A 15,522-nucleotide genomic window follows, 5' to 3' on the forward strand; every position below is an offset into this window, starting at 1 on the left:
TATTTTATAAAAAACTTCATTTAAGTTGTTGAACATTATACTAATATTTACATTTCTCAACTAAAGCTAAGTTACATAATTAGTTAATTAAAATTTAATTTAGACTTATGAAACCAACCGTATTAATGAAATGTTTTTTTTTTCAAACTTTAAAAATAATTCATATTAAAGAAGGAAGGAAAATAGGTTTAAATATTTATATGTACAAAAGCACGAACTGATTTTTTTTTTTTCAAAATTTAAAAATAATTTATATTAAAGAAGGAAGGAAAATAGGTTTAAATATTTATATGTACAAAAGCACGAAATATTTTTTTTTTTAAACTTTAAAAATAATTTATATTAAAGAAGGAAGGAAAATAGGTTTAAATATTTAAATGTATAAAAGCACAAAATTTTATATAAAAAAGGAAAAAAAATCAAATATCGAATATCCGGCATCCAATCAGGATTAAACCGGTTTTTTCGAATCAAAATCGAATTATAATTTTTTTCACAAACCCAAAAATTAAATTTCTAAATCCAGTATTTGATTTTGAGCAGTACTAATTAATGTCCTAGCCCTTATGCCAGGAATTTTGAAGAATTAATTCTAGCATACTTTCATTAATAATAAAAATGAACATAGAATACAGAGATGATTTTGGCTGTAAAATAAATTTATTGTTATGAAAGTAAAAATAAATAGTGATTTAGTGTACATTTGACCCATCTGTGAACAATGCTAAATTCAGAAAAAAGAGATGGTCTATTCACTTCAAAACAAGGCTATACTATAACTAGCTGTTGCTACACTATATTTTTACTTGTTGCAGACGATGCAAGATCAAAATATACTTCTAGTATTAATTCATGGCTCATGCTTGCATAGTATGTTTTATTGTTTATTAACAAAATCTTTATGGACTACAATAATATTTTTTTAAATCTAACCAATTCTTATATTATAAATTATATTTCTTAATTCTTTTGTTGACTTTTTACGCTATTTACAGGTGTTGCATTGATTTTTTTTGGTATATTATCTTTACCAAAAAATTGTAATCATATTAGATTTTACATATTCGTTTCAACAAATTATAACTTTATAATTTTTACCCATTTATAACTAGAGGTATTATTAACGTTTTCAAAATACATTGTCCTGACTACTATGAGAATTATTAACCAGTATAGAAAACTAAGAATGAATATGAATATGGAGGATTATTTAATTACTGGTCAATTAAAGTATGTACCTTTTTCAATTACACGTTTAATTCAATACTAAAATTCTAATATTCTTCAAATATATTAATAATGTAATATTTTTGAAATATTACATTAATTTATATTGATAAATTCATATCAAAATTATAATTATTGAATTATATACATAAATAATAATTTAAAAATTGGCATAGAAGTAATAAATAAAGTTATGGTAGTTTTTGAGTTGTAGTAATTGATTGTTGTGATAGGTTATATATAGAGGTAGGACCATGGAGGTAAAAGAGGACGGCGGTGGCGCCTAACAAGAGCTGACCAAAAACAACAATAAATTGTGTTTAAGAGGCTATCTGACCTAACCTGCCTTGCGTACAACGTTCAAACATTTACCCTCTTAGCCTCGGATTACACTATTTTTGTGAACCAACCTAATAAATTGTGTTTAAGTGGCTTTCGGACTTAGTTTCAACTTCATTCAATCATATTAGTTGCAGAAACTCTTTTTGATCTTTCTTGAGTTAAACAACTCTTTGGCTACATTCTTCGTCATGGGTATAAGTTGTCGCCTTCCTTTCTTCTGCAGATCATGCCCATAATTTTTTTATAGGCGGAATACACAGTGTATGATGATGATGTTATTTCCCCTATATCAAATTACTTGCAATATTAGGAATGCATCAATTCGACCCTCAACATCTTTAAATATATATAATTAATAAATAAAAAGTAGATATTAATAGTTCTGCATTGAGACAACACAAAAACTAAACAAATTAATTAATGGGATGAATAATAGCGTAAAAGTCCTAATGTTGCAAGTAATTTAGAATATAATTATTACCAAGTAAAAATACTTACTATTTAATATTTTTAAGATTAATGCACACTAAAATAACGTGAATCAAGTTCATACAAGACTTTTACTCTTTATTAGAGTACAGGTTTGGTGGCGAACATAAAAACATTTTGGAAATTCCACGTGACAACCTTAAAGTATTGGGTTTTCCACATAGTAATCAAAGTTTTTTAAAAATTTACGCAATAACCCTGAGGTTTACCTAATTGAACCTCCGAACCTTTTTATTAAATAAAAGGTTTGGAAACGTTAATTCTCATTTCTAATGTTGGTTGATTGTACCCTTAAGTTAACTTAGCTCTTTCCTTTATTAGTTTTTCCATTTTCCCCCAAACACAAATCCTAATTTTTCTATTTTTTTTCCAAATTATAATTTCCCCCCAACAAACACTAGTTCTTCCTGTTCTCCTTCTACTATCAAATTGAAATTCCTTCTTAAAACTCTTCTGATGAAAATGATTTTTTTTTTTTAATTTCTTCTTCAAATTCTCTTGGAAGCAAAAATAGAGTAGTTTGAATTAGACCAAGGAAATGTAATTGCACACCACAAAAATTGGCATGAAAACATTCAAAATTCATCCACAAACAATTGAAATTCTTGTTAATTAAAGTTACTCACCTTTATTGCTTGGTAAACCAAACAAAATTCTTGTAAAATCTTGGAAATTTTGTGTTTGAAGTTCTTCAGTTGAATGCTCAAATTTTGTTGTCAAACTTTGAGAAATTGAGGAATTAGAGGTTGGAAAATTAGAGAATAGGGGAATTAAGGTTAGAAAATTAGGGGAAATGTGAACTTTTTGGATGATTTTTGATGTATTGAATCTCACAAACATGCATGGCTTCCTTACTAAAAGACGTTTCCAAACGTTTTTTTTAGTAAATAAGGTTACAGAGGTTTAATTGGGTAAACCTCAACGTTAGCGCGTGAATTTATAAAAACTTTGATTACCATGTGGAAAATCAATACTTTAGCATTACCCCACGTGGAATTTTTGAAAACATTTCCACCTTCTTTTTCTTTTATTTTTTCTCAACTGTCTATCAATCAATTAACTAAAAAGATAATCTTTTCTTAATAGAAACATAAAAATAAATCTCGAATCATGTATCGTTGATATTTTAAGGAGGGTTTTAATTGAAATAAAAGAATAAAAATAAAGTCTTTATTACTCTTTTCATTCCTTTTGATGTTCTTATTTGATATTTTGAAAAGTTAATTAAAAGAATTAACATTCGCATATAGAATATTGAAAAAGAGACAATCATTTGAAGTTCATAAGTGAGAATTATTGTTTATAATGTTTAAATGCATTGAGGCAATGTAACATTACAGCTACAGTTTTAATGTCAAGAATGGACAAAAGGTTGCTTGTTTGACAAATGTAATAAGTTTTCATGTTTTAAACAAAATATGAAATTTGTATTTATTGACCTACTTTACCATGATGCATAGAATAGACATTAACGTAAAATGGGGTGACACCTCTAAAAAAAGGCTAACATTTCTACACCAAGATCAAAAAAGACATTTTTTAGCGGTTATAGTTCCCACTAACTTCAAGTCAATCAATCGGTATAAATTACACCAACATTCTACACCATTTATATAACTTATGTATACACATTTGCTCTTTGTATATGCTATTACCCCAAATCATTTGGAGAATAATATTCAATCTTTCTGCATTTACTCTTATATTGGAGAACATATTTAACACATCAAGTCACAAACAAACTGTAATTGTTCTTCCAAACCAAAGTCTACTATGAACTTGAAACTAGGCAACCTACATGTTCTTGTGTATTTACTAACTTGAATATTGAATGTGGTTTTCGTATTTAAACCCTGTGTGGTCATTTGAAGTGATCTTACTGCAAAAAGAAAAGATATGAAAGAAAAAGCTCTCACTAGTATAATCTACTCATACATACTCATAATCTATGATGTAAACCAACTTAAAACTAACCGACTTGAGTCCGATCCTTGAAAAAAAAAATTAAAAAAACAAAAAGAGTAATAAATAGAAAAAAAGAATCATAAAAGTAATAATGAGGCAAGAAGAGGAATGGTGAAGTATACGCATTAAGCAGAATAGGACAACGCGTGGGCAAATAGGCGTGGGATATGAACAAAATAATTGTATAAGCCAACCAAATGTAAGCAGAAGAAATAATTAAAATTTGTACAACTCCTTATTTTAGATGTAGGACAGTAGGAGTATTTATTTCATAGTAGCAGTTTTGTCATCTTCTAATAGAATTATGGTTATGGTCATGGAGATTGGAGTGTACTAAAATCTCTATCTCTGGCTCTACACCTGAAAGCTGCAACTAGGAAGCATGAACTTGCACCATAATTATCGGATTTTTACATTAAATTATACTCATTATTCCTTTTGTTCATTCTTTATACTCGATTATATGAAACTTACTTTTAATTAAACTATTTGTACAATACTTTTTATATACTCTACTTACGTCTACTTGGTTTTACTATATTTTTCTTTTGAATTAACGGCGAAATACAGCTTTTAAGTTTATTGTTTTTACGAATTACAGTCTCGATATTTTTTCAGCTTCGAAAGTATTAAAGTGTACATCATTCAAGCTAAACGACCGTTGACCAAATCATATAACCTTTGACCAGTTTAAATGACCGTTGACCATTACTAATCATCTTTGAAATTTGTTGACCAACTTTGACTTTCCTAATTACCAATTGTACCCTTGTATTTGTAGCACTTTAACGTGGTTTTTATCCACCATAACGATATTTTTTCAGAAAACGGACGTTGCGATTCTTCTTATGGGTAATTCTTTTGAAAAACCGGTCGAAACTAATTATTCACTTATTTTTTGGCACATAGACCGAAAAATATATTCAATGTCGTATTTACCTATCATAACGATATTTTTAAAAAAAAACGAACGTTGTGACTATCCTTATGGGATAACCTTTATGAAAATCCGGTTGAAACAAGTACTTATTCGCCTATTTTTCCGAAACGTTCATCGAAAAAGATATTTAAAGTCATTTTACTCGTCATAACGATATTTTTTTCAAAAAAGGACGTCGCAATTATTATGATGGGATAACTTTTCGGCCTACGTGCCGAAAAATAGACAAATAATTACTTATTTCGACTAGATTTTCGAAGAAGCTATCCCATAAGGACAATCGCGACATTGTTTTTGAAACAATATCGTTATGATGGATAAAAATGACGTTAAATATTTTTTCGGTCTACGTGCCGAAAAATAGGCAAATAATTACTTATTTCGACGGGATTTTCGAAAGATTTGCCCCATATGGATAATTGCAACGTCCATTTTTTGAAAAAATATCGTCATGTTAATATCTTTTCGGTCCACAAAAATCAAATGTGATTAGTAATGGTCAACGGGCATCCTAGGTCAAAGGTCAAATAAGACTATTATGATGAATAGGAGGGACTATAATACTTCTTCCGTTCTGAAATACTCATTACATTACGGTTATTAATATTGTTTATTGTTCAAGCTTATTTTATATATTGAAGCTAATGTGTAAAAAAATGTATAGTCATGTGAAGTCTTATTTTTATATATAATAGATCATATTAAATTTTTATAATTTTTAGGTATGCAAAGTTCAAGATATAAATAATCAAAAATTAAAATAATATATTAAATTACGTAAAAAGTCAAACTGAAATTTAACGGAAGTAAGTCACAGCGGAGAGATAGTAGACTAATCCTGTTTCTTAGGTCTATTTTATGTAGTTGAATATAGACCTGAAAACTGCAAGTAGGAAGCTAAGGTGCATCAGGCATGCAGTATGAAAATAGGGTAAAAAGAAACATTATGGAGTAAAAGAGGAAAAGGGTACAGGCAATTTTCTGCCATAATTCCTTATTCCTTTGGTGTACTCCTACTAGGGTCTACTGTATAGGATATTTCTGTACATTCTATTTCATTTTTTTATTTGTGAGTACAGAGCCAAATAGAAATAGTCAAATACATTTAATAAACAAATTACTATGCATCGGTTGTTTGATTATTGGTGATAAATAGTACAAAAAAATTAAATTTTAGTAAGAAAATCTCTTAATTAGAATTTAGAAATATGCTTCTTATTATATTTCAATTAATTTATTTTGTTTACAATCTCATTTCAATGAATTATCACTTGAAAACGAAATACTAGACAAAAGCTAGTGCAAATTTGTGAACAACTTTTTCTTATAACCGAAGTTTCCTTTTATAAAGGAAATAATATGCTACATCTTAAAATAAGATTATATATTATTTTTATTACCACTGCTTATTACAAATAAAATATGTCGTTTGATTTTTTTGTAATCATCATCATACTAAGTGTATCTCGCTCATAGGAACTATGATCAGGGTCTGGGAATGAAAGAAAGGCGACAACTCATACCCATAAAAAAAATGCGGCCAACAAATCCTCCGGCTTGAAAAAGATCCATAGATAAATCCCCAGAATAAACCTCAATAGTCAAAAGCATATAAATAAATAAAATACATATAAAATGAACTAGGTAAAAACGAATAAAAGGATGCTACGTAAAAAGGCAAAGACAAAAACAAGAACACCAACTGATAAGCAAAAAAGTATTAGTAGTCTAAAATATAAATAAAGTACCTCAAACTACCCATATCTCTGGTCAGATTCTCTGAAAGGTGTAGGCCATGCAAATTATTTTTTATTTGTTCTTCTCACGTTCTCCTTGATATTCCTTGATTTATCTTACCCTCCACTATAATACTTTCGATCCTCTTCACGGGGGCGTTAAAAGTCTTTCTCTACACATGTCTAAACCATCTCAATGTATTATTTATATTTCCTCCGTTCTTAACTAATTGCTACACAAGTATTTTTAGTATTGTTCATTATTCAAGTTTATTTGATATGTTGCGATTAATATGTAAGAACAATATAATCAAGTGTAATCTTGTTTGAATTGTCTAATAGCGAATTTATACAATATTGAATTTTTAAGATTTTTAGTTATGTATATTTCAAGGTATAAATAATCAAAATAACATATTAAATTACGTAATCAAGTAAAATATAGCAATTATAATAAAACGATATGAATTTATAAATACTCCTATTTTAAGTTTGGGATGGTTGAAACGACGTGATGACTATAAGCTAGATTACCTTTCACGTCATTTCTGCGGATTTTATAGATTAAACAAGGTCAACTATGCTGGCGGAAAAAAAAAAAAGAAAAGATAAATAATGGATAATAAAGCCAAACATCATAGGGAGGCTACAAAAGATTATGTGTTGAATCATGCACCCTCGTCTTCCGGAGTTTATATTTGGTTTTTGAGTTGCGATTGTTTCTAAGGTTAGATTAGAAAAATCGACTCCGCCATTTTAAAGTTTGTATATGTTTTTTTTAATAAAAATGTATTATTATTTTCATTCACTTCTAAAAATAATATTTATACAAAAATGATTTTAGTTTAAAATAATAGTAAGCCGTTAAAATGAAATCTCGATTTATGACCTTTAAATACTCGTCTTTTTAAAGAATGAAATTCAACCATATCATACAATTAATTAAAAAGATTGGAAAATTTCACATGACATTATCCTTGCATACGGTTTGCCATATAGAATAATCAAATCGATAAATTGGTATATTTATTGAATGAAATAAGGTAGCGTTGATTTTAGTCTATAGCATAATATTATATTTTATTATCCACATTTTTTATTAAATTAATTATCCACATTTTTTAATTTAATCAATGATGAAAAATTTTAGATGTTATTTGGTCAACTTATTAGGTAAAGTACTTCTGAAATTTACTAAAAAAGTCAAAATAAAATTGTTAATTAACCATTTTTTGATAAACACCCAATTTTTCTTTGCCACTAAACAAAGGGACATAGTAGTATATTTTAAAAGTGAAAAACAAGTCTATTATCAAATTTTTAAAATAAACAATTTTGTGGTGAAAATTTTCAGTAACGACAATATATAATTATATCATTGTTTAAAAAGTCATAATACTTCTATATCTTAATAATAATAATTTCGTGCATTACACGAGTATGTATACTAGTATTAAATCAAAATTATTAATGTTTTTCAAATTTGTGTTGATCATATTAAAATAATATATCTGATTATCTATGATAAGTTTATTGAATTATATATGTTATATTTATGTGATATTATGGTTTGTTTAATTAATTTTAAATTAATTAAAAAGACAAGTCATTAGATTAATAGAATATTTATTTTTGAATGTGTGAATCCTAAATTATAAGATCATTGTTTGACTTGGTCTTGACAGTTGATTCGAAACCTTGAACCTGAATATTCTAAATTATGTTTTTATTAAATGGTTATTTGCTTAGTTTTACTTGCCAAATGTTTATTCCTATTTTTGTGGATCTTATTTTGAATTATTTTTACGTAAGTTGTGAAAATCGGCCTTGAAAATAGTTTTTTGAAAACTGTTTGAAACATACTGCAAGTTCTTGTAACGTATTTCAAACCAAAAATAAAAATTCGTCATACTTTCTATTACCCTCTCTAAAGAGTTATAGATCTCCTATCAACCTTCAACCTTTTTTAATAAGTACCCAGTCAATCATATACTTTCTCCGTTCCATTATACTTATTATGTTTGACTTTTTACTCAATTCAATGCGTTATTCAAATCATTTATATATTGAAATATTCATAGTTAAAAAATTTTAATACATATCATAAAAGATCATATTTGACTATATTTTTCCATATATATTAACCACAATATACAATTATGCTTAAACGATAAATATCTTCAATATAAGGAATCATATTTTTAAGGAGTATGTAATATGCTTATTTGTAAAGACAAAACACAAAATGACACATGATATTTCTAAAAAAAGAAAATACTAGTAAAAGATAAGAAAAACTCAATTGACATGCGTTAAATTATTTAGGGTAAATTTTGGTTGATAAATAAAGTTAAAAAGTAATGATTATGATGATCTACTTTATGGAAATGTTCGAGGATACTTTTTTGAATGGTTGATTTTAATTGATTTATTAAAAATTTTCACTATTATATTATTTAATATGAATATTAATTATCATATGTATAATTAAATATTGAAAATATAACAATTTCAAAGTAAATATTTATATATAATGATATAACATCATATTTATTTTTAAAGTTTATTTTATTCTCATAATTTATTATAAATAACCAAGATAAGAGTTGTTATTCAGATTTGCGGATTCAGTTGCATTCATTTTCTCTCGATGCGGGAATCTCTCTGTCTAAGCGTTTTCTCGAATCGAGGGACTATTTGGCTACATCTTCCTTTATAGTTATGGGTTACCGTCTTTCATCCTTCCCAGAGTCTGATCATAATTTCTATGAGCATATGATACACTGTGTATGATGATGATGATTAATAATGAGATATATAAAATCAAATTTTCTAACCTATACACCAATCATTAGGTGCATAGTTTAAAAAATATAATTGGTAACTAAGGATATTCTCTAAAATATATTATTTTATAGTTACTTTCTTTAGATGTTGGGATGATTTTTTCCATTAATGGATTATAGATGGTTTATATAATTTATACGTCATTAAAGTCCTTCTTTTCATTGACATATGATTTGGTATAGAATTTTCCAAAACATATTAGAAAAAATCGATATAATATTTATTAATTTATAATGTAATTTATATAAATTGATTAAACTAGCAGATTATCTTGTATAATATATAATTCTATAAGTTATATGGTCAAACAAACCAAACATTATCTACGAAAAAAAAATCTGAAGGTGGCCAAACATGCAATTGTTCATTGCACGTGGAGACGTACTAAACATTCTAAAAGTAACATTAATTAATTCTAATAATTTATGATATTTCTAAATTAAGTCAATCATAGATCTTGAAAAGTGTAAGATAACATAAAGTGTTTTTTATTGCAAATTTGGCAACACATTTTAAAAGATGAAAAAGGTTAGTGGAAAAACAAGAAAAAACTTCAATGTGCATGGCAGCATCCTAAGCAAACCAAAAACCCTAAACAAATAATTAAAGGAGAATTATGTAATAAGTAAAGATTTTAGCAACAATTAAACAATTTATAATACTTCTATGACAATTATTGATTAAGTACATATTTAGTTCTTTCCGTCACATGACAAAATGATTAATATATATTCTGGTTTATACAACATTGTTCTCCTTCCTTTATTTTTCATTTATTTTTTATAAATCTTTTGAAGAAATTTGATATTTCTGAGTACACATCACAAAAAGTATAAAATTTGCATAATAAAAAATTACACATTAAGACAAATTTAACAAGGTCTTACATGAATATATTTTATTGATAAGCTTATTAAACTTTATTCTTCCTTAAATAGAATATTCTAAATGAAAAGAACATTATAGAATAAACATAGCAGTACAAGATGAATATTATTATTATTATTATTATTATTATTATTATTAGATTGGAATATGATTATTATCAAAGTATAACTAGCTAGTCAGAAATTTAGAATAAAAAGTCCACTTACTATTGGAAGAGTTTATCCTTTGTAAGACTCCACAAACTTCGTCTTCACATTATTATTATTTTTATTATTATTATTATTATTATTATTATTATTATATACAAGTGAAAATATTCGTACAATGCACGATTTTTTTAGCATAGATAAATATAAACTTATGATATTGAAATAATAAAATCAGAGATATTATGCAGTATAAATACTTAATTTTGACAGTTATATGTATAATTGAGCTCTGTAATGCTAAAAATTTTCAACAATATATTATATATTCTAATTTACTAAATTTAGCTATTACTAAATGCTTAATTAAAGATACTTTAATGGTAGAGAGATTGATCAAAATCAAATATTGTTATTTTTTAGCCAAAAATGAGTCTATTTAACAAACTCGCTTTAGTTGTGACTTTTGGAATTTTTTAAAGTTTTTAGTATAATATATTAGATTATATTGTTATATAATATTTACATCCTTTGTCTCAATTTATCATCTCATATTTTCCAATCCAATAGGATTTTCATTTACGAAAAAATTGTCAATAATTATCCAACATTTGTTCAATATGTAGAAAATAAATTAGCATATTATTTATTTTCAAATCCAAGTATAGCATCCTCAGACAATAAACTAACATATATATTTTCATTGATGATTGAAGTTTATGGGGGTGTTTGAATGTTTGGCTTTTTGGTTGGTTTTTAGCTTATTGGTTGGTCAATTAGTAAAAATAAATGTTAGGTAAATCACTTTTAAGTCAGCTGAAAAGTTGACTTTTAAGCCAAAATAAAGAAGTTACTCCAGTTAGTTTTTTTGTTGACCAGTTAGTTTTATTGACCTATTTTTTCTCTAATAAACACCCAACAACTAATATCTAAATTTACCAATCATTTTCATAAACAATTAATTTCAGCTAGTTTAAAAGACAACAAAAAAATAATATTTTTCGCTAATCAAACAAATCTACTAAAATATTCGACAACTAACAACTAATAACTAATTATCAGATGGGAGGCCGTATGGTTTTATCTTTTCTAGCGCTGAACATGTGCAAATGTAAATAAAACGGGGCGACTAAAAAGGCGAGTAGGGCCAATGTTTCTTGACTTTGAACCAAAAAGTAAGAATTTGGTGAAGAAAAGGACGTTTTTAAAATGTTCCCATTAATTATTGTTATAGTACTCCGTCAGTTTCTAATACATTGCAATAATATGCAATGTAAAAAAAGTTTTATTAAAATATATAAATATGATTAAAAGTGAATGGTAATGAGAGAAAATATATGAATAAAAATTAAAAAATATAATAAAAAATTATGTAAATTAGAAAAGAAATAAATATTATAACATTCCTTTAAGGACAGACGAAGTAGTCTATATGTTGAATGGAAACAATGAAGAGAAATAGGCATTAGAATGAGACAAAGTGATGAGATAGATAACTTATGAGGGTATACTTAAGATCTCATTTTTAAGCCAATATATGAGATTTCAATGTTCTCTTTGAATTATGTAATCAAAAATATTCTCTTAGAAGTATGTAATCATTCATGTGTAAATTCATAAAATTTTGAAAATTATAAGCTATGATTAAGTTTACTTGAACAATGTAAATTAGTTCTTCTCTTTATATATTTAATATTTGTATTTTTGAGCAACGATTATTGTCTTATTGATCATGAGACGAGCCTATATAATTAATCTGTTTTTCTAATTTATTAGTTTAAAATTATAGGTGATTACTTTAATTTAAGGTTATACGTGATTACTTATAATATTAAAAAATGATCATTTTGAAACTGTAAATAATCATTGCAAGGTTATTAATGATTATTTTAAGACAATAAGTATGTTATGTTAGAGTATATGAAGTAACATCCTGGGGCCTTAAGCTGATTGTTAAGGCCCTAGGATATGTTATATACTCTAACATGTTAGATCAGTCAAATTGAGATGATTTCACTGTAAGACCGACTCATTTGAAAATTTGTGTTTTGCAAAACAACCAACTTTAAAGTTGACCGAAGTTTCATAGATTTATGAGTAGGCACTCTATCAAACTAGGTGATGATATTATTTTTGACAATTCTATAATCATAAACCAATAGAAATTAAATAGAATTAAGGGTTAATTAAAATACTTATGTAATGATGGTAAATTGATTAAGAAATCAAATAGTCCAATGAGGCAATGAGTATTATTCTAAGAGGACAGCCGAAAAGTTTTGCTAAAACATAAAATAATTGCACTATTGGATGAAGACACATTCAAGTTCAACCTGCATGAAAGTCCAATAAAATTATATAATAATAATAACTAATTTATAAATTGCTTTATCAATCAAATAATTACAATCAACTAATTCCACTTAATTTCTCCGTTCATTATGATTGATGGTATATTATTTTTCTTTTAAGCTTTTTTAATATATTACGGCAAATGTATCATAAAAAATTATTTAAATCATCTAATAGTATATTTTTATGATATTAATTTTTATATAATTTTTAATTATGTATAATTTAAGACATAAGTGATCAAAAGAACACATAAAATTGTGTAAAAAGTAAAATACAGTCATTTAAAAAAATATATATCTTACAGAGTTTGATGTTTGTTTAAAAATCAAATTTAATAGAAGAATAATTTGAGTGTGAATACAGGAATAATAATCAAACTATACTTGTCTAATTAAAAAAAAAATCAAAAGAAAAATTCTTACCAACCAAAAAGAATTTATGATGAAGACAATAAATGGGTGGCCGACTTAATGCATGCATTATCCTAATTTATAACTTAATACAACAACTACATATTATGGTATTTTTTCCACTTGCATGCATGGATTGGTCATGCAACTAATCAGATCTCATTCTTGTATCACACTATCACGTATTCTTCTATAAAAAATATATTTTTTACGTGTTACATCACGGTACATATTAGACTTCATTTTATATGAATTAAATGTATACCTATTTTAAAGTTTTGACTTTGTTATAATTGATATGGATGAGATGCTAATTTTTTTAATAAATCTTAATTATATATATATATATATACACGTTCTTATGAAATAAGCTAAATACTAATGAGGAATAAAGTGTGTTTGTCTCGTTAAAAATTATATTAAATTGAATTCCAATCATAGAGAAATTAAATTTGTCCTAGGCCGACGAATAAGCGACTGCCCTGGTCTCGTCCCCAACTCAATCAGCCCCTTGTCGTCGCTGGACAGTTGTTTGATTGTCGCCTTTTATAAATATAGGAGCGCGTCCACTACAAATAAAATACAAAATGGCGACGGCCCATTTGAACGCCATTTGATCGCTAAATGTGCGAAAAGTGGTCTGGACAACGGTCTGGCGACGGCCCACAGGGCAGTTGCCATTTGGGTAGACGCTAAATGAAAAATAGACGTGTGGACGTTGAAGCTCAAAATTTCAACCTTTTTTATTTTATAATATAGTGTGTTAGATTATAAGTTTATATAATTAAAGTAGAAGCTCAAAATTCTATTTAGTTTCCGCATTAATTTAAACTAATCTAATTCAAGCAGTTAAATTTTTTGGGCTATTACAAGCGAACTGGGGAGGACATAGGATTATATGGTACTTCCTTTCTCCCTCCATTTTGTGCCCCTTATCATTTTAATTTTAATTTTAATTGTCCAATGAAGTATTAATATTATTGTTTTCTATTAGCATTATTCAATATGACATCATCAATCATCACAACTCACAACATGTAGCGCCTAGACAATTCCAATTCCATTAATTGGACAAAGTTTACTTCTAGAAGAAGTGAAAAAAGTTTTCAAAGAGTTAGGTATTCCCAATAATCTATGTCGTTACTAGTCCAATACTCCATATTGCAATGGTGAAGGGAGTTTAAATCCCTAATATGAGGACTATTTCCATTTTCCACTAGTCCCTTTATTGCTTGGGCAACTTTTTCCACTAGTTTTGAAAAAATAGAATTTAAGTGAGCAATAAATGCATTATTATATTGACCCAACAAATGAATTCTAAAGTTGGATTTGGAATAGGGCAAGGGTAAAGGTTGCTAACGATGGGGATTTATCTCTAAATGATATTTGACGTTTACAAGGTGTTTAATTATATAGTGTCTTTAAAAGTAGCAATATTATTTTATGTTGGTTTGTATTACTTTAGTTTTATTACTCCTTTCAATTCACATTAATTGGCTTATTTGGTTTTTATAGTATATTCAATGTACTAATTCATTCTTGAATATTTCTAAGTATATCATCATCATCATCATCAAATCCAGTATATCCCTTTCATAGAAAAAAAACTATAGACAGGGTCTGGGGAAGGAAGGACGGCGGCAACTCATACCTATAGAGGAGAGCGCGACCAAAGGAGTCTCCCGACTCGAGAAAGATATAGAGACTAGCTACACGTGAAAGATAAAAGGCCTATAAATAAAAAGTAGACCCACCTACAAATAAAATAGAAAGGAACAAAAAAACTAATAAAGAAATGAGAGGAGCAGGATGGTAAGAACCCAAAGAAGTAATCTACGAGGACATTAGTAATCTAAAACATGGATATGATGTCTCCAACTACCCCTATCCCTAGTTAGACCCTCGGAGAGGTTTAGCTCACGCAAGTCAACTTTTATCTGCTCATCCCAAGTTCTCCTGGGTCTTCCTTGACTCCTCTTACCCTCTACTATAATGCTTTTTACTCTCCTCACAGGGGCAACGAGGGTCTTTCTCTACACATGTCCAAACCATCTCAATTTATTTTCGCGCTTTTTCCAGAAACAAGGGCTACCCCTAGTTTGTCTCTAAACTCTTGGTTCCTAACTCGATACATCAATGCGTGCCCACACATCCACCTCAGCATACGCATTTTTGTG

Source organism: Amaranthus tricolor, chromosome 9 (assembly GCF_026212465.1).
Source record: "Amaranthus tricolor cultivar Red isolate AtriRed21 chromosome 9, ASM2621246v1, whole genome shotgun sequence".
NCBI lineage: Eukaryota > Viridiplantae > Streptophyta > Magnoliopsida > Caryophyllales > Amaranthaceae > Amaranthus > Amaranthus tricolor.